The 26,939-nt window shown below is 46.1% G+C and overlaps 1 pseudogene; it reads right to left on the reverse strand.

Annotated features, from left to right (window-relative positions):
* Positions 1-389: 389 nt before the first annotated feature.
* On the reverse strand, positions 390-16,852 carry LOC101785958 (annotated as a pseudogene).
* Between the last annotated feature and the right edge of the window lie 10,087 nt (positions 16,853-26,939).

The raw sequence follows: 26,939 nt of genomic DNA on the forward strand, positions 1-26,939 counted from the left end.
ACGGTTACCGAGGTTTGTCACAGAAATCGGCCCCGAATTTGAGCCTGGATGGGCTCTTTGCAGATTTGTGACAAAAAATCACAAATCATCACAGATGGTGCATCATTAATGACGTTCTCTAAATTCGACATGAAAAACCATCATAGATTAACAGGTTTCTTTTAGTGTTTGCCGTTGACGAGATGTGTTACACCAACATTTCACCAAAGTAGTAAACTTTTAACCGGCCGTGAAATGGAAAAGAAACAATGTAAAGTGATCCATTCATCAACTTTTAACCGGTGAATTGCCATGGTTGCTATTAATAGGCACACTAGGATTAACAGAACCCCTTGACTCAGTGATTTCCTAAACACAATTCCACATGTATTTGTTTGCTGCATATCTTGTCATGTTAACATATCCACGGGAAGAGTTGAGCTGAAAACTCTTCCATTTGCCTTCAATGCCTGGAAACCAAAGTAAGAGCTGTAAGAAGAAGATGAAAATAAGCCAGTATAATAAATGTGTTATACTGATTCTTAGATATAACCTCACCTCTTTATCCCAGTTGGTGCAAAGAGTAATCGAGAGAAGTAAGAGCATCTGCACCACCATTCCACACATCTGTCCAAACCAAAGCCCCTGCATAGAGTTCAAAACCGGATCTATTTATTTCTATATAGAACTCCAGTTGGTAAGCGAAAAACGACTGAAAATTACCGCATTCTCAAGCAAATCATAGAAAACCACAAACCTTTCCACCAACAAAGAAAGGCGAAGAAGAATGCTGAAGGAATGCCAACAATGTAGTAGGAAGCAATGCTGATAAAGGCACCGATCTTTTGTTGGCCACAACCCTTATGACACCTACAAGTAAAAACAAAATCAAGTGGGAGAATAGGGGTCTTCTTTTTCTTCCAGCAAAATGTCCAAGAGCATACTGTAAAGGGTCCAGGTAAGTATCCTGTTTCTTGGTTCCTTTATTTTCTTTCAGTCTAAAATTCATGTGGCTTGTTCTATTGCATTCTTTAACCATCCTTGACAGCAGGTATGAAATGGTAAGGTACCACTAATTATAACATAGGAGATAACTTGGTATCTTATTAAGTATCAAATTTCAGTACTTGAGTTACCAATATCAAGTTATAAGTTTGGTATCTCTTGTTGGTATCTTTCCGAGATATATAAAAGAGCTCATTAAAATATGTATACATATTTGGTCGCTTGTTTACCAGAAAGTACACCCTGCAAGCCGTCGAGGAAGATGGCCATTGCAAGAGTCGGCGTAATTCTAGCTGTTTACTTGGTAACTTCCTCGTTGTTGCTGTATGCAAGCCCCCATATATTCTGCACTAGTAGCACTACAAGCTCTTCTGCTGCGCTATACCGAGAATGCAACGATCATCATCGCCCGGGTTGCCAGACGGGCAGCTTCAGGCTGACCAGCGCCAAGCTCATTTGATACCCATGTGCTGTAAAAAACACAAACAAGAATAATTAGTAGAGAGAGTACTAACAACGGTCACTAGTAATTGCAACATCGGAGTAAGAGAGCAGGCACCGACCTTATGGCTGCACTAAGTCCAAGTGGTACCATGAAGGCGACGAAGGCAATGTTCATGCTGCAAGAATGATAACAATCAGCATAAGATTAAAGAGCAGCAACATGGCAAGTCATACTACTATTAATGTTGACGCAAAATCTAGACTTTAGGCTTCTACATTGAATAACACGGAGGACCTAGGAGATCTGCTTAACTCCAGTACAGGCTCCAAATCGACTTGCAAGTGGTGCAAGGCGTGCCAGTCAATTTGATCTGAAAACTGACAAGGTAAACATTAAATTCCTGAGCCGATCGGCGGTGAAGCCTTTCGAACTCATGGGTAGGCGTTCTTGGAATAAAAACCACAACAGATAGATTATTCAATGTAATCATGCGGTGTAAATAAATAAAGCATTAATAGCATGTGCTATCGGCTATATGAACCGATGGGCTAAGATAAAGCATTGTAAAACAACATCCATAAAAGGAGACCTTGCTAACAATGCGCACACCGGATAGACTAACAGATCTAGTCAATGTTTTGATAAGTGTAATTGAACTTAGAACAGGTAACATGAATGAGAGGGCATTGACATCAATCTATTAACCTAAAATGTTAGAACACAGCAGCAAGTGTCGTACATACATCTATGGGCCCACCAGAAGATTTGGACAGTCCTATATATAGGACTGAATACCGAGACGCATCTGACATGGAGACCATGGCATAGGATTGCGTAGTCTACATGGAAAGGTAGGTACTAGTTGAGCATTAGGAAATTACTCGTTGTAATAAGAGTAGAACTCATCTAGTCGTATCCAACTAGTATTCTTGTAACCAACCGACTTGTAATCCTGCCCCCAGCAATATAAGGTAAGGCAGGGATCCCTCCAAGGCAATTCAATCCAACCAATACAAAGGACGTAGGGTATTACGTAATCTAGTAGCCCGAACCTGTCTAAATCGTGTGTCAGCGTTTACCTTTGAGTTACTGATCTTGACGAGGCCCACTAACTAAAACACTACCTCGGGCACTCCCCTTGGTAGGTTGCCAGGTTTAAACACTGACAGCTGGCGCGCTAGGTAGGAACTCTCGTCGAGAATCCACTGGCAAACTCAATGGCACAAGTCATCATCAAGCCAATTGTTGCGTTTGAAGCAGGTGCGACGTCTGTCTTCGGCTCCTAGGTTTGCATCGCAGACGGCACTGGAAATTTCCACCGCCACATTGCGCCAACCCCGGAGAATAAGCAACAAGCCATGAAGCTCCAGCGCCAAGCTCTAGAGGATCTCGTTGAGAATTTCGGTGAATTTTCAATTTCTGACCTAGTTAGAGGCTGGAGGGACGAGTATGACTACAACTCGACTTCTTCCGCTGGTCAGCTGGCGCATAAGCCATCATGCGAGTCGGATTACCACTAGAGTCGATTCCTGTTCGGACTCCACAAAGCGACCATTGTTTATCAGGCGGCCCTGTCCAGATCACAATCTGATACAGATGCGATCAAGGACCTCGACTACTACTCAGATCCGGACTAGGAGACTCTTTTATCAGGTCCACAGCAGGGCCCGATAATCACATCAACCCCTCAAGGCAGATTTGTCTACTGGTCCAACATGAAGCTACCCACTCTTGTCAAGGACGACGATTCGCGCCTCATTGCCTACCTTGACACTCTCTCGTACCAGGAGGGAGCTCCGCTGTCGCCCATTTATGAGGAAGGTGGCACCATGGAGGTCATCACTTCAAGCTCGGGAAGCCACTCTCCAGAGAGAGAACTCTTCGCCCTCATTACTAGACAAGAGGACGAAGAAGAAGAGCAACAGGATAGAAACCTGCGACATGAGTGTCACCCAGATGACGTCTCGTAGGACGAGCTTACCACCAACGTTGTTGGAGAAGAGACTGAAGCTCAAAGAACTCGACGACGAGCAAGGAACGCCGCAAGAGCAGAGCGTCGCCGCCGCCTTGCAGTGGACCTACCAATCCAGAACTTGGATAACACCTTTGAAACAGTTCAAACGTGTCACCATTATACTCCCCTGGCTAACGTCGCGTCTATTGATCTCATCACCCGCGTGATGCCCCAGAACAAGTACCCTAGACAAATGGCTGAACTGGCAGAACTCGCGTACGAACAAATTGATCAGCAGAATCCGATACAGTTAGTCCAATGCACTACATCCCAACGAAGTCAACATGGCAGTAACCATAGAGGTCCTTTGTCCAGATCAAGTCAACTCAAAGGCACTAGACCAAGCCAAGTTGAAGCTGAAGCTAGTCGGGCAGGACTCTCGGGAGGCCGTGACCACCGTGGGGCTAACCTAGAGCCTGAACGCCCGGCTAACCAAGAGCCTGAACGCCTAGTAGAAGACCTCTGCAATAAGATCAACGCCAGCTGCGATGCCCGTAACATCATCGATAGACGACACCGCGAGCACGAGCAAGAATTCGAACACCCAGGAGATGATACCGACAGGTTCCCTGCCTTCTCTAGATGTGTGAGGAGGACAACTCCACCTGAAAAATTCAAACCTTCGAGCATCACCAAGTATGATGGCAAGCAAGATCCAGTCCAATGGCTCTGGTGCTACTCATTGTTAGTACAAGTAGTTGGGGGAAACGATGACACCAAAGTCATCCACTTCCCCATCTGCATGGAGGTGGTGCCACTCACATGGCTCGAATCGTTGGACAAAAACTCTATCGACTCACGGAAGGACCTCAAGGTGGCGTTTTCCACCGACAACTACGTGGGGGCAATGCAGCATCCTAGCAACAGGATCAACTTGTCTCAAGTTAAACAACAAGAAGGCGAGACCCTGCGGAGCTACTTACGTTGCTTCAAGAAGGCCACAATCATAGATGTCACGGAGTGCGATGTCATTGACTACTTCGAAAATGGCCTCCACGACCGCCGGATGTTCCAGGACTTCGGTAGAAGACGCCCCGCTGATGTCAAATTTCTCAAGATCATGGTACAGATGTCGGCAGATGAAGAATATAGGGAGATCGAAAGGTTTGAGTCCAATCGCAAAAAGGGTCAGAACAACAAAGATCAGAATAATGGCCAACACAACGATAAGAATCGCAATGATGACAACTGAAATAACTATTCGGGAGGTCACAACCGTAAGCGCAAGCTAGACAATATTGTTGTGGCAATTTTGTAGTCGTCCAAGAAAAGTGGCGGCAAGAATCAAGATAGGCCCTCGTTCAATGAGCTCTTGAAGAAATAGTGCCCATGGCACCCATAACACAAACACTCTGCAATAGATTGTTTCAGTCTACGCAGAGTCATGAAGGACCTGCTAGAGCCATTCGGCACCAAACAACAAGGGCAAGGCCAAAGAAGATGAAGACGATGGTGACAATGGCAAGTTCCAAAACCCATCCAACACCATCAACATCATCTTTAGCGGAACCCCGGGTACTGCTACTAAGCGGTCCCAAAAGCTCACTCTTCGAAAGATAATGTCCATTGAACCTACGACGCCAACGTTCCTCAAATGGTCCGAGGTGCCAATTACCTTCTCTAGGAAGAACCAATGGACTAGTTTCTCAGACCCAGGACGATATCTCCTCGTACTAGACCCGGTTCTCACTGGCTCCAGACTTACAAAAGTACTCATCGACGGCGGTAGCAGCCTCAATGTGCTGTTTGCCAAGATGCTGAAGAAAATGGGCCTCGATGTCACTAATATGCTCACCCCAACGAACTCTCCATTCTATGCAATCATCCTGGGCAACGCGGCTATACCCGTCGGACAGGTGGTTTTGCTATTTACCTTTGGGACCAAAGAACATTACCGACAGAATACATCCAATTCGAGGTGCCGGACTTCGAAACATCATACCACACCATCTTTGGAAGACCAGCGTTGGCCAAATTTATGGCCTTCCCACACTACGTGTACGAAGTACTCAAGATGTCGGAACCCAAGGAAGTACTCTCCTTGCGGAGACTCGACGATATCAAATGACTGCGACACAGAAGCTGTGGAGCTAGTAGCAACTACTCAAGTACCAAATTCGATGATGCAAGTCTTCGCCGCATCCAAGGTCAAGCCGGCAAGTGAAGTTGACATCAAAGCCATTGACCTTGAGACTGGTGATAGCTCCAAGATAGCCTTGATAGGTACAGGGTTAGATCCTAAATAGAAAAGCATGCTCGTCAGCTTCCTTCGGGCCAACCGAGACATCTTCGTGTGGAAACCAACAGACATGCCGGGGGTGCCTAGGGAGTTGACGGAGCACTCATTCAACGTGAATCCAAAAGCTACACCAAAAATGCAATGCCTACGACGATTTGCCCAAGACAGAAGGGAAGCCATCAAGAAAGAGCTAGCCAAACTACTCGCAGCAGGCTTCATAAAAGAAGTCTATCATCCAGAGTGCCTCGCCAATCCCATCTTGGTGTGAAAGAAAAACAACAATGAATGGAGGATGTGTGTCGACTACATAGACCTTAACAAGCACTGTCCAAAGGATCCCTTCAGGCTCCCTAGGATTGATCAAATCATCGACACTCCATAGCTAGATGCACCCTACTATGTTTCCTCGATTGTTACAAGGGATATCACCAGATAGCTCTCAAGAATGAGGATCAAATTAAAACCGTGTTCATCACTCCATACGGAGCTTTCTGCTACACAACAATATCGTTTAGGTTGAAGAACGCAAGCGCCACTCATCAATGGGCAATCCAGGAGTACTTCAAGAAATAGCTACACTGCAATATTGAAGCATACATGGATGACGTGGTCGTAAAGATCAGAAATCTCGACGATCTGATCACTGACCTGGAAGAAACCTTCGCCAGCCTGCGAGAATTCTAGTGGAAACTTAACCTGAAAAATACTCGAGTTCATCATTAGTCACCAAGGCATTGAAGCTAACCCCGAGAAGATCTCTGCCATCACTGATATGCATGCCCCATTAGGCATCAAGGATGTCCAAAAGCTGATGGGATGCATGGCTGCCCTCAACAAATTTATCTCAAGGCTTGGAGAATAGGGCCTATCCTTCTTCAAACTACTCAAGCGGCAAGAAAAGTTCTAGTGCACCGAGGAGGCAGATCAAGGCCTACAACAGATGAAGGACTTCCTATCAAAGCCACCGGTTCTCACGGCACCAAACCCCAACGAAGACTTGCTACTCTACATCACCGTGAGTACTAACATCGTCAGCACGGTGATCGTGGTTGAAAGAACAGAACCAGGCTATGTATACAAAGTATAGAGGCCCATTTACTTCGTCAGTGAGGTATTGTAAGACTCAAAGGCCAGTTACCCACCGGTCCAAAAATTGCTAACGCAATACTGCTAACCTCGCGAAAGTTACGACATTACTTCTAGGAGCTCAAGATCTCTGTCGTCACCAACTTCGCCCTAGGAGAAATTCTCCACAATAGGGATGTAAATATCTAAATAGGTGGTAGAACTCAGAGCATTGTCCCTGGAATTCAAGTCAAGGACTACAATCAAATCCTAGGCACTAGTCGATTTCATGGTAGTGTGATGGGAAAATCAACCACCAATGCCAAATAGAGCCAGAGGTAGTCATCGCATCACCAGTAATCGGTTGCTCAACAGCTTGCACCTCTTTAGGTACTTGATGCTCGGATGTCGAGATATCAACATTGGTCGCCGCACTAGATGATATGACATCTCGTATCAACACTACAGCAAATGATACAACACCTGGACTACTTGTTATCGCGGGGTGTTCCTTTGGCTGCAGATTTGCTTGGGCCGCGGCAGCTGACGAGGATACATCCCCAGTACCCGCAAGGAAGAAAGAAGTCAGACTCCTATTAGGATTCCCCTGTAATCCGACTAGGACTAGTCCCGAGTACTCCTACTAGGACTCCTCCTTGTAATCTGACTAGTACTCTGCCCTCTGGACTAAATAAAGGAGGGCGGGGGTACCTAGCTCGGCAGGTCAGACCTCAAGGTCATACCTCAAGATCCCCAAGATCAATACAAACCAACACACAGGACGTAGGGTATTACGCGATCTAGCGGCCCGAACCTGTCTAAATCGTGTTCCTTGCGTCACCATTGATTCCTTGATTCTCGACGACCCTTACCGCATAAAAGACCACCTAGGGTACCCCTAGGCGGGTTGCCGGTCTAAAACACCGACAGCTGGCACGCCAGGTAGGCGGTCTCGTCGAGTTTCTCAGTGCGAATTCAATGGCGAAAGTCATCATCAGGCCCGTCTTCCTCATCGAAGCCGGCGCCACCTTCATTTTTGGATCCTGGCTTTGCATCGCCGAAGGCTCGGGGTCGTTCCGGCACCAGATCGTCGACATTCACGAGAACAAACCAGAAGATTTGACCAGAAAAGTCAAGATTTCAAAGTCACCGAGTTCGAGTTCGACTACGCGTTGGATTCAACTTCGCCTCGGACTACTCCAACGTCTCGCTCAGGGGTCAGGCTCTCCCGATCCCAGGACTCGGGGTCGGGCGAGGCGGAGCTACCCTTCCCAAGGGTCGGGCCCCGCCGACCCCAGGACTCAGGGTCGGGCGAGGCGGAGCTACCCTTCCAAAGGGTCGGGCTCCGCCGACCCCAGGCCTCGGGGTCGGGCGAGGCGGAGCTACCCTTCCGAAGGGTCGGGCGCATCCGACCCCGGGACCAAGGGTCGGGCGAGACGGAATGAACTACTCCTCGCCCGCGTCAAGACAACCACGATCAGCTTGCCGACCACTCCGTCAACTACGGGCAGCTCGTCGACGACTTCAACTCGTCTCGACTAAAAATTAGTCGGGGCAAACTTTGCATCACCGACAACTAGTCCGAATCGCCTCTGACTAGTCGACTTCGTCAACAACCATTACGGCTTCATCAACGACCGTCATGGCTTCATCAACAATCATCCACGAATCAAGCTAAGTCACTTTTCTAAATTATTTTCCGGCTTATTTTCCGTTTGCATGCAACACGCGCTCTACTCACCGGAAACTCTTGCGCGCAACGCGCGCTCTATTCGCCGGAGGGCAGCAAACTCTTTCGCGCTACCGCGCTCCCTTTTTATCACAACAGCGAATTTTCCTTCTCTTGAGGTCACTACTCTTCTCGAGTAGCACACGCATTAACTCGTGAAAGCCTCAGGTGCATCTGTCACGCCTAAGCCCATACACGTATACGAGGCCGATCTCACACACGCAGCGGCAATGGCTACCCAGAGACTGAGAGCCTAAGCGTAACAGGCTAACTACTCGGGAAGAGTATGACTGAAACAAGAGTTTGACTCGCAATCATGCAGTCTCTTTCTTATCGCAGCAGCGACTTCTCTCACTTTTGTCTTCTCTTAAGGTCACTACTCTTCTCGAGTAGTACACGCCTTAACTCGTGAAAGCCTCAGGCGCATCTGTCACGCCTAAGCCCATACGCGTATACGAGGCCGATCTCACACACGCAGCGGCAACGGCTACCCAGAGACTGAGAGCCTAAGCGTAACAGGCTAACTACTCGGGAAGAGTATGACCGGAATAAGAGTATGACACAGCTTTCATACTGATCACTGGATAAATTTCAGCAGTTTCAAAATCCTACAAATATGCTACATAAGGTACGCATTTTTTCTTTCAGGTCAAGCTTTGGTGACGACACTTGTCGCGATGCCCACTAAGCATGCCTCCAACGGCACAGGCCAGTTCCCGAACTCGGGGGCTAAGCACCAATCAGTACTCCTAATATCTCCAGTGGCTCAGCTAGCTCCCAGGCTCGGGGGCTGGACACCGCAAAACCACTCGACGTGGCTCTAACGACTTACCTGGCGCATAAGCATGGGGGATGGACGCCGCATGACTACTCGAATGATGACCTAAGTGAAGATTCAAGACCCTCGGGTTGATTATTCAACCAATCCAAGGCTCGGGGGCTGATAAGTTACACTCGACAATCGATTTTTTCAACTCGAAAGAGGAAGATTCAAGATTTTGACCCTCAGCCTGATTCTACGATTCAACCTAAGGCTCGGGGGCTACTCGATATGGAGTGCGACTTTCGCCGCCCTCCATACACGAAGACTACAATATCATGTTGATCAAGACTTTAAGCACACCATAGCCTCATGGCAACTTTGAGAAGCATTGAAAGATTCAGCCTGACAAAGTACTCGAAGAGCACCAAGACTACTCGGCGAATATCTCAAGACTACTCGACGACTGCTGCATTCAACTATGAAGCGCTCGGGGGCTTGATGGGGATACATCCCCAGTACCCGCAAGGAAGGAAGAAGTCAGACTCCTATTAGGATTCCCCTGTAATCCGACTAGGACTAGTCCCGAGTACTCCTACTAGGACTCCTTGTAATCCGACTAGTACTCTGCCCCCTGGACTATATAAAGGAGGGCGGGGGTACCTAGCTTGGCAGGTCAGACCTCAAGGTCATACCTCAAGATTCCCAAGATCAATACAAACCAACACACAGGACGTAGGGTATTACGCGATCTAGCGGCCCGAACCTGTCTAAATCGTGTTCCTTGCGTCACCATTGATTCCTTGATTCTCGACGACCCTTACCGCATAAAAGACCACCTAGGGTACCCCCTAGGCGGGTTGCCGGTCTAAAACACCGACAGCAGCATCCTGGACTTAAGGGCCATCGCCATCAGTCACGGGTCTTGAGCCAAGCCCTCCAAGTTCCATATCAGAGGATTTCCTGCATAAGACAAAGCTTTAGAGACACAACAAGTCTATTATGAGCTACAATTAGTACTAAAAAAGAACACATAGATTACTTTAACGATCGCCTCAGCTTTATCGTGGGTTCTCCAAACAACCACAGCAGCTTGACAGCTAGAGACGGTGCATTCGGCGTGGCCTGCACATTCACAATTGGATCTTGGCTAGCTTTGAGCTCCGCCTCTGCTGCTTGAGTTGTATCTGCGCCAGTGGGGTTCATCATCTGAGGATCACCCTGAGTGACATCTTGAGGTTCTGGATCATCCTCAATTTCGATTGACGATTTGTTTTGAGCAGTTACAACAGCTGCCTTCTCCGCTTCGATCGCCTCTTCGTGTACCTGCATCCCACCAAAGCCATCTCAAGTAGATATGATGGTGGTGTTGTATACACCTTGCGAGAGTGCATGATCCTTAGGATCCTATTTTTCTTCAAAAGTAATTACCGTGGGAGGCACAACTTCTATGGTTACAGACTTCTTCATGGACTTCTTCCCAACTGCAGTCTGCTTCTTCTTTGGTGGTGGAGGAATTGCAGCTTCAAGCTCATCATCAGCTAAGCGCTTCCTTGATCTCGAGGATGATCCAGCCTTAACAGATGGCCGGGCCTTGACTTCAAAGTCCTCCACGGCATCGGAACTAGTGTTGCTGGAGGCCTTGAGTACTTCCTCTTCCTTGTCAACACTCCTTGCGCTCTCCCCCGTATACACGCAAGGAGCAACTTTGCAAGTAACGTCCGATCTGGGAGGAGGAGGAGCAGAGAAGTACAAGCCAACATCTTCCTGCAGACAAAGACAAGTTAGCGGAGAGCAAAAACTTCAAAAAGGTACTCGGGGGCTACGGCCATGGGTACTTACGAGCTTTGGTGGGCACAAGGCGCTGAATTCACGCACAATTGTGGGGATCTCAGTCACATGTTTAAACATCTACTTTAGCCTTACCATAATTTCATCTGTGCTGAGCTCATAAGGAGAAAGTCTGGATGGATCATTGACACTAGTATACTCATAGCCCTAGTGGCATTACTGTTGTAAGGGCTGAATTTGTTGCTTCATAAAGCTGAAGGCTACTCCAACTCCAGTGAGCCCTTCTTACTTCAGCTTGGCTATTCTATCAATGAGATCGGGTAGTTGGAGGCAATCCCCATGTGTTGGCTCATCAAGCCACCGATTGCTCTAGGAAGGGAGATATCCTGTCAGCTTGGGTAGTTTCGGATCATAATTGCTAATGTAGCACCACTTTTCGTTCCATCCAGCATTGGAGTCTATCAACTTATAATCTAGATACAAGCTACTAAGTTTCTCCCGCATTTGGATATCGGCGCCTTCGACTACTAGAGTGTGTTCCCTCATCGGTTGCGGCTTTACACAGAAAAAATTTCGGAATAACTAGAAGTGCGGCCTGATTCCCAAAAAAGCTTCGTAGAAGTGAACAAAAATGGCAGTGTGGAGAATTTCATTGGGGTTCAGATGAACCAACTCCAACTTATAATAATCCAAAAGATTCCAAAAAAATTCAGATGTTGACAATGCAAGACCGCGCTCGATGAAGTGAGCGAAAAATATCATTTCATTGGGGTGTTCTTCCAATGGCCACGAATTGCCGTATGCGGATCTCCAACTGATAAAGTCTTGATTTTGGAGCAGCTTGGCAGCCACAAGTGCCTTGATCTCCTCCTCTTTCAAGGATGACTGCTTCCAAGCGCAAGCGGCAGTTGGCTATGGATGGCAACAGGCACAAATTACCCGCGTGCCCGCGGGCAAAAATCCTGTAGGACGAGGATACATGTTCTATTTTGTGCCCACGGGCAAGGGTGTGGGTTTGAGTTTGTGCCCGCGGGCAAAAAATTAGCGAGCATAAAAATGTCTTACCCGTGCCCGCAAACCCACGAACCCGCTACATAGTGCCTAACATGTGGACCCCTGTACAACTATATAAGTGATTTCTAGGATTCCTCCTTCATTCCTCCAATCCTCCCAGGCTCCCAGCCGCACGCTCGCATCCCGCACACCAAGCAGCCACCGCCACCGCCGCTCGCCCTCGCTCCCCACCGCCACCACTCCACCGCCCACCCTTGTTCCCCGTCGCCACCTCCCCGCCACCACCTCTCCACCGCCCACCCTCGCTCCCCGCAGACCGCTCCGCCGCCCGCCGCTCGATTCCACTCGACGCCGCTCTGCCACTGGAGCGGGAGGTGCTGGTTGCTTGGCGGGCACGGGTGTGCCCACGGGTAGATTGTGCCCGCGGGTGATGGGCACGGGCACAACTTCTTGCTCGTGATGGGCAGCGGGCGCGGGCACGGGTATAGGGTTTGCCTCGCGGGCGCGGGTCTGTAAACCCTCTGCCCGTGGGCAATGTGCCTGTTGCCATCCATAGAGTTGGCGGCGTGATCTGATCGGTTTTCCCATACTTGGGCACCGACAACTGAAGATCTTTTCCCTTGCTAGATCCTTTCTTCTTCGTTTCCCCCTCAGCAGGCTTGACAGTAGCAACCTTCCATCCCATCCTTGATGTTACGAGCTTCTTCTATCGCATACACTCGGGGGCTGAGTGGTGGTGGGCGGCGGCGCTAGCGCTTGGAGATTAGGCAGCGGCGGCACTAGGGCTATATTACCAGAGTTGGAAAGGCAGATGGCAAGGGTAAAATAGAAGGGATAACTTTCTCCGTTATTTATAACATTGGCACGGTAAAAACTGCACAAATGAAGGGATTTCGAATCATACCTTTATTTTCGGTAAGAGATAAGATCTCTTTCCAGAGATCTTCATGTGTAACCAAAGGTTGACCCTTATACCCACCAAACTAGTCGGCTAAGGCTTGGGGGTTGTGTGCCATGTGTGCATCGACAAAAAAAATTTTCTTCGGATTTTAAGGGGAAGTGATGCAAATTATAGTTTGACACTCAGCTTGATTCTTCGATTCAACCTAAGTCTCGGGGGCTACTCCATATGGAGTGTGACTTTCGTCGCACTTTCATATAAAATTCATGGTTGAAAGATAGAATACTAAGTTAAATGAGGCTTAAGCACATTCTAGTCGTATGACAGTTTTTGAGTACCTTTGAAGATTCAACCAGATGAAGTACTCGAAGAGCGGCAAAAACTGGTCGGTAAAGTCTCCAAAAGTACTCGGAGCTGCTGCATAGTACTCAGACACTTATCGTACATATATCTATGGGCCTACCAGAAAGTTTGGACAGTCCTAGATATAGGGTTGGACACCGAGACGCATCTGACATGGAGACCATGGCGTAGGACAGTGTAGTTTACATGGAAAGACAGTACTAGTCAAGAATTAGGAAAGTACTCATTGTAATAAAAGTAGAACTCATCTAGTCGTATCAGACTAGTATTCTTGTAACCAACCGACCTGTAACCTTGCCCCTAGCAATATAAGGTCAGGCAGGGACCCCTTCCAAGGCAATTGAATCCAACCAACACACATGATGTAAGGTATTACGCAATCTAGCGGCCCCAACCTGTCTAAATCGTGTGTCAGCGTTTACCTTCAAGTTCCTGATCTCGACGAGCCCTACTAACTAAAACACTACCTCGGGCACCCCCGTCGGTAGGTTGCCGGGTTTAAACGCTGACAGCAAGGATCTCCTGCCTACCGCTTACTAGCTAATTAAGCTAATGGAACCTAATCAATGCCATGAATGTGTAATTGAACTTAGATCAGGTAACACGACGAGAGGGCATTAACTTCGGCTCACTAACTTAATCAGACAAGCTTGCGGCAGCAAGACCTCATACGCGCCCCTATCGACTCGATGATATCATCACACTCCCATGAGATGTGGATAATACCCAGCCGATGCATCAGCTCTCAACCGTAGCATTATGACGCCAAGGATCCGACGGCTAGCAATACGAGGGGTAGGAGTAAAGATCTATCAAACCTAGCATATGTAAAGCAATAAAAGCATGCAAGATCTAACCAGCTGATACGATCAGATAACTGGTGAACAATTAAACAAGGTCAAGGAGCCGCTGAAGACAACCTAACCAGATCTAAGCCGTTCAATAACTATGAGCGCTTGATAAAACTAAGAGATCGATACGATGCAATTTAATAAAACCAAACAACTCGACAACTGTGAGCAACCGTCGAAGACAAGCAAAATATTGGACAAAGCCTAGAAAGTTCCACTTGCAATATAAGATAACTTGATAACTAGCCACATAACTGAATATCAGAATATAAGACTTAACTTAGAAAGTTCTGATAGAAGCTGTAATGACGTGGTGATGGTACTTACAAGCTCGCCTGAGATCGAAGCCGATGCGGCCGTGCGCGCAGGAAGGAACTCGTCGAAACTACTCTACTCCTACTTCTAGGGTTTTGACGGCGTGATGTCGAGTTGTATTGATTGATGGATGAATATTCTTCTTACAAGCCCTACTAGTATATATTTATAGTCTGAAACTAATAGAGTCCAAACCAAACTTGACTAAAATAAAAGAAATATTAAAATACATGAACTCTATTTTTCCTTATAGGAATCCTTGCTGACGAAGCTTCCTCGGCCCTGTCCGTGCAAAGACCAATTTGCATACGTGATTAATCCGGACTTCTCCTTTCCACGCGGCAACTTGATTAATCACCTTTGCTCGTACAAATAAATCATGCGGAGGGTCCATGTACAGGGTACCATGCCTCACGCATATGGATATGCACCGTAATTGTCGGCCAAACCAAATATTAATTGGCCAAGTCATTGAAATAATCACCGCCGTCATTCCTTTCGTGATATCCTCTCCCCATTTAGCTAACCGGGCCAGACAATTCCTTTTTATCTTCTTTGCTTCCTTCTTCATGCATGTAGTCCGATATTATATTCCAACTGGACTCCGGTCTAGCTATTTAACCTGATCAAAACAGCACAAAAACATGTGACTCCTGTAGACGCATGCCAGTAGCCAATTGTCTCTTCTTACTCCTAATTATCTGGATTTATTGGCTAAAATCCGGTGTCAAAAATTAATTATCAGAATCTCCTATTGAAGCCTCATTAATCCTCCACATTAATCATAACCAGATATATAGAAAAATAAGTCTTATAAATTCTTTAGAAAATCAGAAACACTGATCATCCATTCGGGAGACTAATAATCATCAATAATAATAGCTATTAGATCTAATTTATTTTCTTAAACAGTTATACCCGTTTTCCATTATAAAAATAGTATTGAGTGACATCTAAATCTATATCTAAATTACTCAACTACTCATTACGAAAAATAATTTAAAACAATCCTCTAAATTTGCATCTAAATTACCTACATATGACATAATTAAAAATAATCTAAAGTAAACCTAAATGTGCATCTAAAAAACCTATAAATAATGTTGACGGAATGACGGAATGACATAAAGACTAAAGAGTAATATGTAACTAGAGTCTATCACAATCAAGTAACCATTACAAAGTATCCATATAAGATTGTATTAGATGTGAAGAAATGAGAGATGAAAAGAGCTAAGACGAGGAATTTTGATCAGCCAAGCCCGTGAGGAGGTATGAAAGAGAATGTTCACCTGACGGAAAACACTGCTGTCTCTAGCTTGGGATTAGGAAGAAGACCAGAAAGCAGCACGACGAGCTCAAAGGACCACCACGCCATGCTGCAGCCAGCGCAGGCGCATTTGACAATTATGGTCAACGACCCAAATCACGACAAAACCACATGGAAACATGGATCTTCGTTCCTCACCAGATCATGAGAGCCGACGGCACGGCGAGCTTCAGGAAGTCGCCGATGCCACGGAACGCCTCCCGGGAGAACCCCAGCCACGTGGCCTTGCAGGACGGGGAGAGCCTGACGTAGAGCGCCAGGATGGACAGGTTGACGAGGTAGGATACGGCCGTGCCCAGCGCCGCGCCATTGCTGACCATGCTGAGCCTGTGCACCAGCAGCCAGCAGACGGCCACGTGGATCGCGGCCGTGGCGCCGGAGCTCAGCATCACCGGCACGACGACGTTCTGCGTCTGCAGGAACCGGCTGTGGCACTGCAGCGGCCCGTACACGAACAGCGCCGGGATCAGCCACCGGATGTAGCTCTCCGCCGCCGCGGCGATCTCCGGGTCCAGGCCGCACCACGCTAGGATCTCGCCGGTGTAGGCCCAGACCGCCGCCGCCGGGAAGGCTCACCAGAGAGAGCACCACCATGGCACGCTGCTTGTACACGCCGAGCAAGTGGTGCCGCGCCGCGCCGAAGGCCTGGCCGCACAGAGTTTCCAGGCTGTACGCCATGCCTCCCTGGCAAGAGAACGCTCGTGCGGTGACCAGTAGCATTACACAGCACATTTGGAAGGAGTTCCTTCTTCCTTGGGTACTAGGAAATGCTTACCAGCAAGCTAAAGCCGGTGACGGTGGCGAAGGAGCTGGCCACAGAGGCTCCGGCGAGCGGGAGCTTGCCGAGGTGTCCGACGAACATAATGGAGATCATCTGGACGATGTTCTGCAGGAGCTGCCCGGTGACGAGTGGCCCGGCGAGGTACAGCTGCTTCTTGACCTCGCTGAGCACCAAGCTCTCCTTGCCTTCTCCGTGCTTCTTCCCCGTGCCCGTGAGGGTGACGAGCGGCGCCTCCATGCTTGCCTTGCTAGCTTCACTATTTGCGGCAATGGCAGTGGATCGTCTGACCTTCCCTGATCCGATCTGCTTCCAGTTGGCCTCATTATATTGTATACATGTGAGGGTCATAAAGAATAGCTTCCAAACTATTTGTATTTGTGCAATCGGATAATGATGTAGTAAAGTCAAACCTTTCGATTTTAGCTCCTAAACAATGCTGCTTTCTGCGACTAAGACCTTGCTGTCCTCTTCTTTCGGTTATGATGATTTTGTTGGTTCATGCCTCTCTGCTAGTTGACATGGTACAATTAGTCCTCTTTGTTTTCAAATGTTAGAATGTGCAGTTGACATCATAGCTTTGTTTCCGAAGTTCTGATGTTCAGATTTCAATACTGAGACTTACAGGCCTTATGGCCACACCAAGTCCTACCGGGGGACGTGAAACCATATTTGATATTTTGATATGAGGAAAAAAAATAAAGATGAGTGCCGACGTCTTGAGCTGAAGATCCACAACTATTATATAGTTTAAAAATTTAGAAATTCACGTTTAAAAAATCTTCAGATCTCAAACTGTTTATTGAATTAAATGTTGCTTGCACCATTATATATTTTACGACAACAACTTTAAAATAAGATCATACTTGACCATACTTTTTCATGATAAGTTTTTACCAAGCTAGAACTATGACGAACAAATACTGGAACAACATAACAAATGATTATTTTCTACGAATAAAAGTTTAAACATGCCGTAAAATAATAGTCCATTGTGAATAAAAGAGATTGAATATCGCAAACATTTGATTATAGAAGATAAACAATAGAAAGTAAACATCATGCACAAATGAGTCCATATAGCCAACCAATTAGACAATAAAAGTGGACAAATAATTTTTTATTACTAATAAATTAGTATACAAAGAGAATAAAATGGCATCACGCACCAACAAAATTGTTTTAGATGGTAAACTAATATAGTTAGATCACAACTACAAATGTTCTTATAGGTGAATAATATAGTGTACAAAGCAGAAGATGATTTAACGCCGTGAACAAATTAATCTACAAAAGTGAATAAATGGCTCCACACATGAACACATAGTTCTACATGAAGGACAAACATGTTCACATCACAAAAAAAAAACATATACACAAGACAAACAAGTTGATTTTACAAAGAAAAAGGGAAGGAAGAAGAAATTAAAGAGAAAGAATAGAAAATAAAAGGTATTAAAAAGTTAAAGAGAATGAGGAGAAGAAAAGGAAATAAATATAAAGGAAAATAAAAATAAAACAAAACAAAGTAAAGGAAAAATGGAGAGGTTAGAATTATCGGAAAGTAAAGGATATTGACAGTACATGTGGAAAAAATATATACAAGACAACTGTAAGGTAAAAATAAAAATAATGAAGGAAGAAATAGAAAAAGAAAAATAGAACAAAAGATATGAGAAATAAATAAATAAAAATAAAACAAAAATAAGATAACAAAATAAGTAGAAAAATAATAAAATTAAATAATAAACTAATTACAAATAAATAAAGAATATCTAAAGGAAGGTTAGAAGTAGAAAACTAAAAAAGTAAAACAATAAGGTGAAGGTAATGGTTAGAAAAGAGAATTATAGCATAAGGAGAAGAGAAAAAAGAAAGGAAAGTAAATGAAACAGCTACATCGACCACAAACCCATTGTTGGACCAGCTACCTCTCGCACTAGGGCCAAATTCACCCCATGGAGCTCTTCAGATGGGAGAAGATGTATTACATATAGAAAAGAAATAACTAGAATGGATTGCAGACCCATTACTAGGTTAGTCTACTTCGAGGTGTGGCTATACGTTGCAGAAGGCGACACAATTGCAGTTGTCGCCTCCTATCACTGACCTGCCAGCCCACGATCATTGTTGGGTCCCGTAGAGATTGTTGGGTTGTGCAACAATGGGTAAAAGACTCATTACAACTCATGGTGACATCATCTACATGCAAGAGTGTCTAAAAACTAAAAAAGTCATAACTCTTGAAATGAACATCAAAATTAATTTTTGATTGCATCACTATATTTTTTTGCGACAACTAAACATTGAAATTAAATTTTGATTGCATCACTATATTTTTTGCGACAAGATTCTAAAATAACACAACACTTGAATATATTTTTGATGATCTTTTTACGAAGCTAGAACAATTATGAAAAAAACATGAACAAATGAATAATTTTGGCAAGCAAAAGATTAAACAAGCTGAACAAATAATTTAACACCATGAACAATCTAGTATTCAAAGTGAAAAACACAAGAACAAAAATCATTTTGCATGAAGAACAAATGCATCTAAAAGCACGAGCAAATTATTCTTCCGTGCGAACAATTTCGTCCACAAACAGAATAAATAATTAACATCATGAATAAATTATTCTACATGACAAACAAACATTGCAAATAAATTGTGTTTACATTATGAACAAACTGACTTGAAAAGTAAATAAAATGGTTCTAGTTGCAAACAAATTATTATACATGGAGAACAAACACACCCACATCAAGAACATATTTGTAACATCTCACTTTTTAGAGCACTCAAAATACATACTTTTTAAAATTTTTCTTTAAATACAACATAAACTCCTTTCCTAGAATATTCAAAATTACTTTTACAAGTAAACTATGCATTTAAAACTACATATGTGTTGCACTTGATTGGTTCCCTTAGAACCTCCCTTCTAAATCCTAAAAGATAGAATTTCTAAATACTTCTTTTTCCAAATCTTAGGATTAATATTCAAATTTCATTTGAATATTAATTACACCCAAACCCCTACAAGGCCTCCCACTCAATCCTAAATAATTCAATATTTCCAAACCCTGCCCGATGGTGCCATTTGCATACCTAAATCTAGTCTACACTTCAAATCCCCCTCAAATTTGAAATCTATTTCAAATTTAAATCCAAAACCCCATTCAAACAAATAATAAGCCCACCACCCTCTATTGGGCCACCAACCCCCTCCCTCCCCCTTTCCTCCAGCAAAGCTGGCCTCTCCTCCTCTCTTTTTTTTCCATGCTACCCGCCATCTCTCTCTCCGCCCGATACGGCCTGCAGCCCGTTTCCATCCCTATCGTACATACATCTATGGACCCACCAGAAGGTTTGGATAGTTCTAGATACGGGGCTGGACTCCGAGGCACATCTGCCATGGAGACCATAGCGTAGGACGATGTAGTCTACATGGAAAGATAGGAATTAGTCAAGGATTAGGAAAGTACTCGTTGTAATAAAAGTAGAACTCCTCTAGTGGTATCCGACTAGTATTCTTATAACCAACCGACCTGTAATCCTGCTCCCGGCAATATAAGGCGAGGCAAGGACCCCCTACAAAGCAATTCAATCCAACCAACACACAGGATATAGGGTATTACGCAATCTAGTGACCTGAAACCTATCTAAATCGTGTGTTAGCGTTTACCTTCGAGTTTCTGAAAACGACGAGCCCCACTAACTAAAACACTACCTCGGGCACCACCCTCGGTAGGTTGTCGGGTTTAAACATCAACAAACCCTGGCCCATCACTCCGCCCACATAACATAGCCCTAAACACCACGGCCTTTCAGCCCAACTCGCGTCGCCCTAGCCCATCCTACCTCTCTTCCTTCGCAGCCCACCTACGCGCGATGGCCCGCTTGGCCCAGCTTGTCCGCACATCGCAGCACCACCGCCGTCCGGTACTTGCCTCCCAGACGCCGCTGCCCATCGAAGTTCTACGCTGCTGCTCTACTTTACTGCGACTCTACATCCCTGCACTCATGCGCACCCCTAAGCTTGCCTCGCCCCCAAGCAAGACACCCCCTGGCCACCTTTTCCTCTCACCGGCTGCCTAATCCCTGCCACCGCCAGCCGTTAATGGCTGCCATAACCCTATCCTTGCTAGTCGTAACCTTATCATCCCCTCCCTCCCTTCCTTGGCTGCCAAGGGAGCTCCAGCATGACGTGGCCACCTCTCTCTAGCCGCTCCGACCTATAAATACCCCCCACTCCCCTCACCAAGCTCCCCGCACCTCACTGTCAGGCTGAGCCACTACACCGTAGTAGCCGCGACACCCCAACCCCTCCCTCACCTTCCCATCATGCTAAGCGTGCTCGCTGTCTCTTTCTCTCCCTCCCGGTACCCTCCGTGGGGCCGGAGACGACCGGAGTCGCCTTCCCGGCGCAACTCCGGCGCCCTGCGTGACGGCGCCTATGGCGCCTCGATAGCACTGCCCGGCCCTGGCACAGCTCTGGTGTGCCGTCTGCCTCCGTCAGCCCCCCTTCCATCTCCTCCTCTCTATGTAATCCTAACGGATGGTCCCGCCAGCTAACGCCACTACCCTCCGTTGTCCACCTCCCCACTCCTCCACCCCGTATGCCTAGTGCACATACTCCGCTTGCACAATCCACTCCCAGTCTACAGGCCCTGGTCCACGGGACCACAGCATAGTACAAGGGAACCCTACCCCTGTGTCAGCCTGCCCACCCTGCTTTTGTACCCCAAAACCTACTTCAAGCCCATAGACACCTCCAAAAATCCCCAAAAATTCACCAAAAATCCCATAAAATCCCAAAAGCCTACCATACCTTTCTTTTCTATAGTTCACCCCATATAAACCCCTTTTCCATCTTTTACTAAGATTTTAGAGCCCAACCTCATTAGGAAAGATGCTGCACCGCCTCCACCCATCATAAGGCCGAAGGCCTTGGGTCGAAGCTGAGTGCGTTGTGTGACCTTTAGTTACTATTACCCACATTGCTAACAGTACCTAGCCAGTTGTTCCTCACTGCTCTATCGTCACCGCTAACCCCTATCGCTGCCACACATCTGCTTAATCTTGCCCGACCCTACCTGCCACCGTGTGACTATCCCCTAGGACTAGGTTAGATCGAAGCGGTGTCCATCGAGCAAGCTCTCAAATCCTACTTTTATCCTAGGATAAGGAAACTTGGCTAGCTCCACCTGTCGTGACGGCGCTCGTCGAGGAGGAGGAGGCGCAACGACGCTCGTGGAGGAGGGAGGCGCGACTGAGGGTGTCGGGGAGGCGTGACGAAGGCGGTCGGGGATGGGGAGGCGCGAGGGCCGTGGTGGCCGGGAGGAGGCTGCAGCGACGCTCGGGGAGGAGGGGGCAGCGTCAGGGAGGTGTGGTAGGAGGGCCACGGTAACGCACTGGGAGGCGCATGGCAGCATCGCGGAGGGGGCTGCAGTGGGGCTAGTGGAGGAGGGCCATGGTGGCGCACGGGGAGGGGGCCGCGGTGGCGCTCCAGGAGGCGCGATAGCGTCGGGGAGGAGGAGGCAGTTCTTGGTGGTTCCAGCATGAAAATTTGGCAGCCTGACGGCATCGTGAAACATTCGGGCCAGGACTTGGAAAATTTTAGGCCTAATCGCACCTATATATGGCGAGGAGTTGTGCTGGCGGGCGCCTGCCAGCACAAAGGGTCTATGATGGTGGGCACTAATGCAGCCCGCTAGCACTGATAATCCACTATAAAGCACGGGAAGGCCTTGAAAATTTCTAAGTCCTAACAAACTGATCCTTCACAGGTCGTCAGGCTGCCTTACTCCACCGCGGCTGGATAGCACCACCGGGCCACCTCCAGATCTTGCCCGCCGCGCCTCCTCCACGCGGGGATGCTGCTGGAGCCTCCTCCTCGAGCATCACCTCCTTCCCGCTCGCCATCCTCCTCCACAAGCGCCGCCTCCTCCCTAAGCGCCGCCATCCTCCCGACGCGCCTCCGGGGCACCTTCTCCCGACGCGCCGTCGGGGCACCGCCTCCCTGCCGCACTGCCTTCTCCCAAGCCAATTGTTTTTTTTCTTTTTTCAAGTTAATTCTTTAAGGAAATTGGTAAACATTGACTAGACAAACCTTAAAAATGTATTGGATTATTAAATCTGATGCATATCAGATTATGTTTTTTTATAGGATAGGGATTGTGGTAGGAATTAAAAATTGTTACCTTTTTTCATTTTTAATCCATGCAATTGCAATATGATAATAAATATGTTATGATTAGTTATAACAATGTACATGAGATCTATACCAACAATTGTAAATTTCTTGTATTATTTTGGACAATCTTTTATTCTAAGCATTTCGTGCATTGAAGTTGATGTTTGTGGAATAATCTACCTTGTTACAATATTATTTGGATAGTTTAGGCTAACTATGGCAAGTGAAAGTTCTTTTCCCCATGGTGGTGGCGGCCTTGGAGGCGGCCGTCGTGGCGGTGGCAGCCGTGGAGGTGGTAGGGGAACTTACATCTCCGAGGAGCAATCGTCGTCTCGTCGTCCACGATTTCACTTCACTAATGCCGTCTTTGACTTGCCACAAGGCGATCGAAGCAAAGGATCAGTTCCCAACATAATGATATTATTTTCTTCTTGTAATTGATTTTATTACTACCCATGAATAATTTATAAATTTACTTACATACAATGTAGCTTATCGACCGTTTTAGATGGCTCAAAGATATTTTCGAAGCTATAGGTGGTACTCCTCTTTTAGTGCAAACTGAGGTTGTTTGTGAACCTCATTTTAAAAGAGTACATATGAAGGACCGGAAAGGCGACCAGAGGGGGGTGAATGGGAGCCGATTCAAATTTTCTTCAACAACTTCGGCTAAAAACCCACAAGCCTCTTTTCTAGCAAAATCAAGTCCACTTAGCTATGCACAAGCTAATGACCTAGGAATGATGCTACGAACCCAATTTGAGAGTAGCGGAAGCAAGAAAGGCTCCAAACAAGCTCCGGAAGAGTAACTTTGAAAACTATCACCTCTGTGCGGAAAAATCCGGAGGAACCTTCAGAAAATTCCGGATGTGCGGAATTTTCTGAAGCAATCTCCGAAAGTTTCCGGAGGTCCGGAAATTTCCGGAATTAGGTCCGGGATATTTCGAAATCCCAGATTTTAGCCTGCGTGAAGATGGAAGAAAAATCCGAAACTCAATCAAACGACCTCCAAAAATCACGAAATTTTAACCATAGCTCCCAACAACATAACAAACATATTCCCAAAATATATCCTCAAAAAGATTAGCAAAACAAAGGGAATTAACATTCTTGTGAAGAACACCGCTTTTTCAACCCTAGAACTTGAATCGACCCGATCTATGAACTCGTGAGGTTCCAATCAAATCCCTTCAGTGAAAAGGTTCAACTCATGTCCTAGTTCATTTCCAAACAACCGGATTGACTCAAAACTCTCCACAAAATACGAATCGACCAAAAATGTGAGAGGGAAGAAAAGGGAGAAAATAAGAACGCGAAGAACACAAACGGAAATTGCAAATCCAAATGGGATGGAACAAGATGGCACGAAATAGATCTTTGGATTACTTCACCATGTCCGGTTACAAGCCACTCCTTAGCACAATCAAAGCTAGGATGGCGAAAAGATCAAACAAAGATCCTCTCCTCTCTCGCCTCACCTCTCTCCCAAAGCCTCTCACAAACAAATGAGTAGACTACCACCTACTAGCCCTAGAGATAGCTGCCCCAACAACCTCTCCTCATATATATAGACATTTGGCAAATGTCAAAAATGCCCTTACATTAAGCATACAACCCAAATACCTCTAGGGGTAAAATTGTCCAACGTTTTCCTCGTACATCGGACGGACCCGACGCCTTCACGACTTAGCTTCATCTCGACGCAAGCTTCGCGATGGTGCCACGTGTCCTCCGACTCGACGTCATCTGGCCGCACCGAACTCGCCCCCGGTTTTGAGGCCCAAACCGGCAAACCTGCCTCCGTGGTGGTTTTGAGGCCCAAACCACCCAATCCCTCTGCACACCCACCTGGCGTGACTCACCCTCAATTTTGAGGTCAAACCAGTCAAACCCTCTGCACACCCTCCTAGCGTGACTCACCCCCGGTTTTGAGGTCAAACCGATCAAACCCTCTTGCACGCCTCGCAAGGTGTGACTCACCAATGCCGACGCGTGTCCAGCCTCCGCCAAGCCTTTGACGCCTCCAAGTCTTTCACTCCTGGCTTCCAGACCGCCAACTCGACTCGCCTCCATCCTGCTTGACTCGACCGACGCTGTCTCCATCCCGTCCATGTACTCTTGCTCTTCCGTGCACCATGTGGATCGCCCATGACTCCGCCCGGACTCCTCGGGTCCCTCAGTCGAAGCTTACTCGTATCCACCCTTCACAGCCCTAGTACATCGGCATGAACCTTTCGCGCTTGACCTTCACCTCATGCCGTCGACCGCCACATCGCATCCTACACCTGCACATCACAAGCCAAGAGACACAACACACAACATACGGTATACTCAAATACCACAACACAACTCACACAACACATAGCTCCGGTTAGCCGTTAGCATAATCAAGCATATATGGAATATGGACTCAACCGGTAAAGCTTCAAATCATCTAGTCAATCACTCATCACAAATAGACCAAGGCACTTCTCAACTTGGTCTCTCAATCTTCCCCTTATAAGTGCATTGACAAAAGATGATTTGAAAGCAAAAGAGAACTCATTCAAGTGCCCAAAAGCCAAGTAAAGCAAACACATGGCAACGTGATATGAGAAAAGGATCCTGCAAGATCCAAACAAAAACTCTATGTTGCATCAAAACCATTTTTCAATCTCCCCTTTGATGAATCCCACAAGACAACCAAAGAGTCAAGCGAAAGACACAAGAGCTTCATGAATCCTAAAACTTTATCAAAGCCATTTCAACATTTGTCAAATGCTCATCACTATAAAATCAAGATTCATATCAACTTGATTTTCTCAATCTCCCCCTTGATGAGTGTGTTGACAACATTCAAGCACAACGAAATGGTTTGAGAGGCAAAAGCCGAAAATCTCATCCAAGTTATTAAAAGCCAAGTAAAAGCTAAGATCAAAGTCACTCAAGATGAGAAGAGTTGTAAAAGCCAAGTTGTGAAACCAATTAGGCAAAACTCTCATCAAAGTGCTTGAAAGCCATGTAAAGGCAAAGATTGGAGTCACTTGGCATGAGAATCATCACAAAGGCCAAATCAACTTCGAAAAGTCTTGGTCCCCAAGGACACGGGCAACGGCTCGACACAACCGAGACAAAGAGCACATGATCCCTCAAGAAGAGGTAGAAAGGGCTCAACACCAATCATGTGACGATCAAAAGCTCAAACCAAATGCTGATTCCGCAAGACGAGGTAAAAACTCAACACAACCGGCCAAAAGAGCAAAAGAGAGCACAAAACTAGCACAAAGCTTAGAAGCTGCCACTAAACACAAGCAACATAGCAAAAGAGCACACAAAGCTCACAGGCTCCCCTTAAACACATGCACTCCCCCTAAAAATATGCCACAATGAAATGCATGCACAAGAGCAAAAGAATGCATGCTCCCCCTTAAATGCAAAACTCCCACTTAAATGCAAGACTCCCCCTTAAATATAAACATCAAGATACACATGGGAGCACAAAATATATGTAAGGAGATGCAGAACCTACCAAGCTTCTCAAATATATCACAAAGCACTTACAAAGACTAAAAGTGAGATAATGCAAGGTAGATCATAAAGAGCAATTGCATCGCCATCAAGAGGATATTATGATACAAGCAAAAGACGAAGCAAGTTGACAAGTTTTGCAGTTTATAAAAGTATCACCACATGAGCAAGCACCTAGTCATGAATCACTCAAGCAAGAACTAAACAAGGCCATCAAAACTCATACAAGGAAGATACATTCTCAACAAAAGATCATTGCAAATACCCAGATATGCATCACAAGTCATGTCAAGGCTTGTTGAAACCATCTGCCTACTTCTTTTGGTAGACATCATGTAACAACTAAGCAAGCAAGGATATTACCATTAAGCACAATAACTTGGTGAATTACTGAATTATTTTCTATCATCATTTTTCATCATACACATTAAACAAGTTACATGAAGTGCCTTTGCGGCACAAAGAAGCCATGCTTCCCCAAGGAATGCATCATGGGCTAAACATTTGCAATGATTCCTAGATCTTCGATCCAATTGAAAAGAACATGAATTCCAAGTAGAAGCTAAATATGGAGCTAGCATTCAAGCAAGAGCAATGCATAAATAGGTAGCTAGTCATGGGTGATAAGCATTTCAGAATTCATTATTCAAGAT

The sequence above is a fragment of the Setaria italica genome, chromosome I (assembly GCF_000263155.2).
Source record: "Setaria italica strain Yugu1 chromosome I, Setaria_italica_v2.0, whole genome shotgun sequence".
Lineage (NCBI taxonomy): Eukaryota > Viridiplantae > Streptophyta > Magnoliopsida > Poales > Poaceae > Setaria > Setaria italica.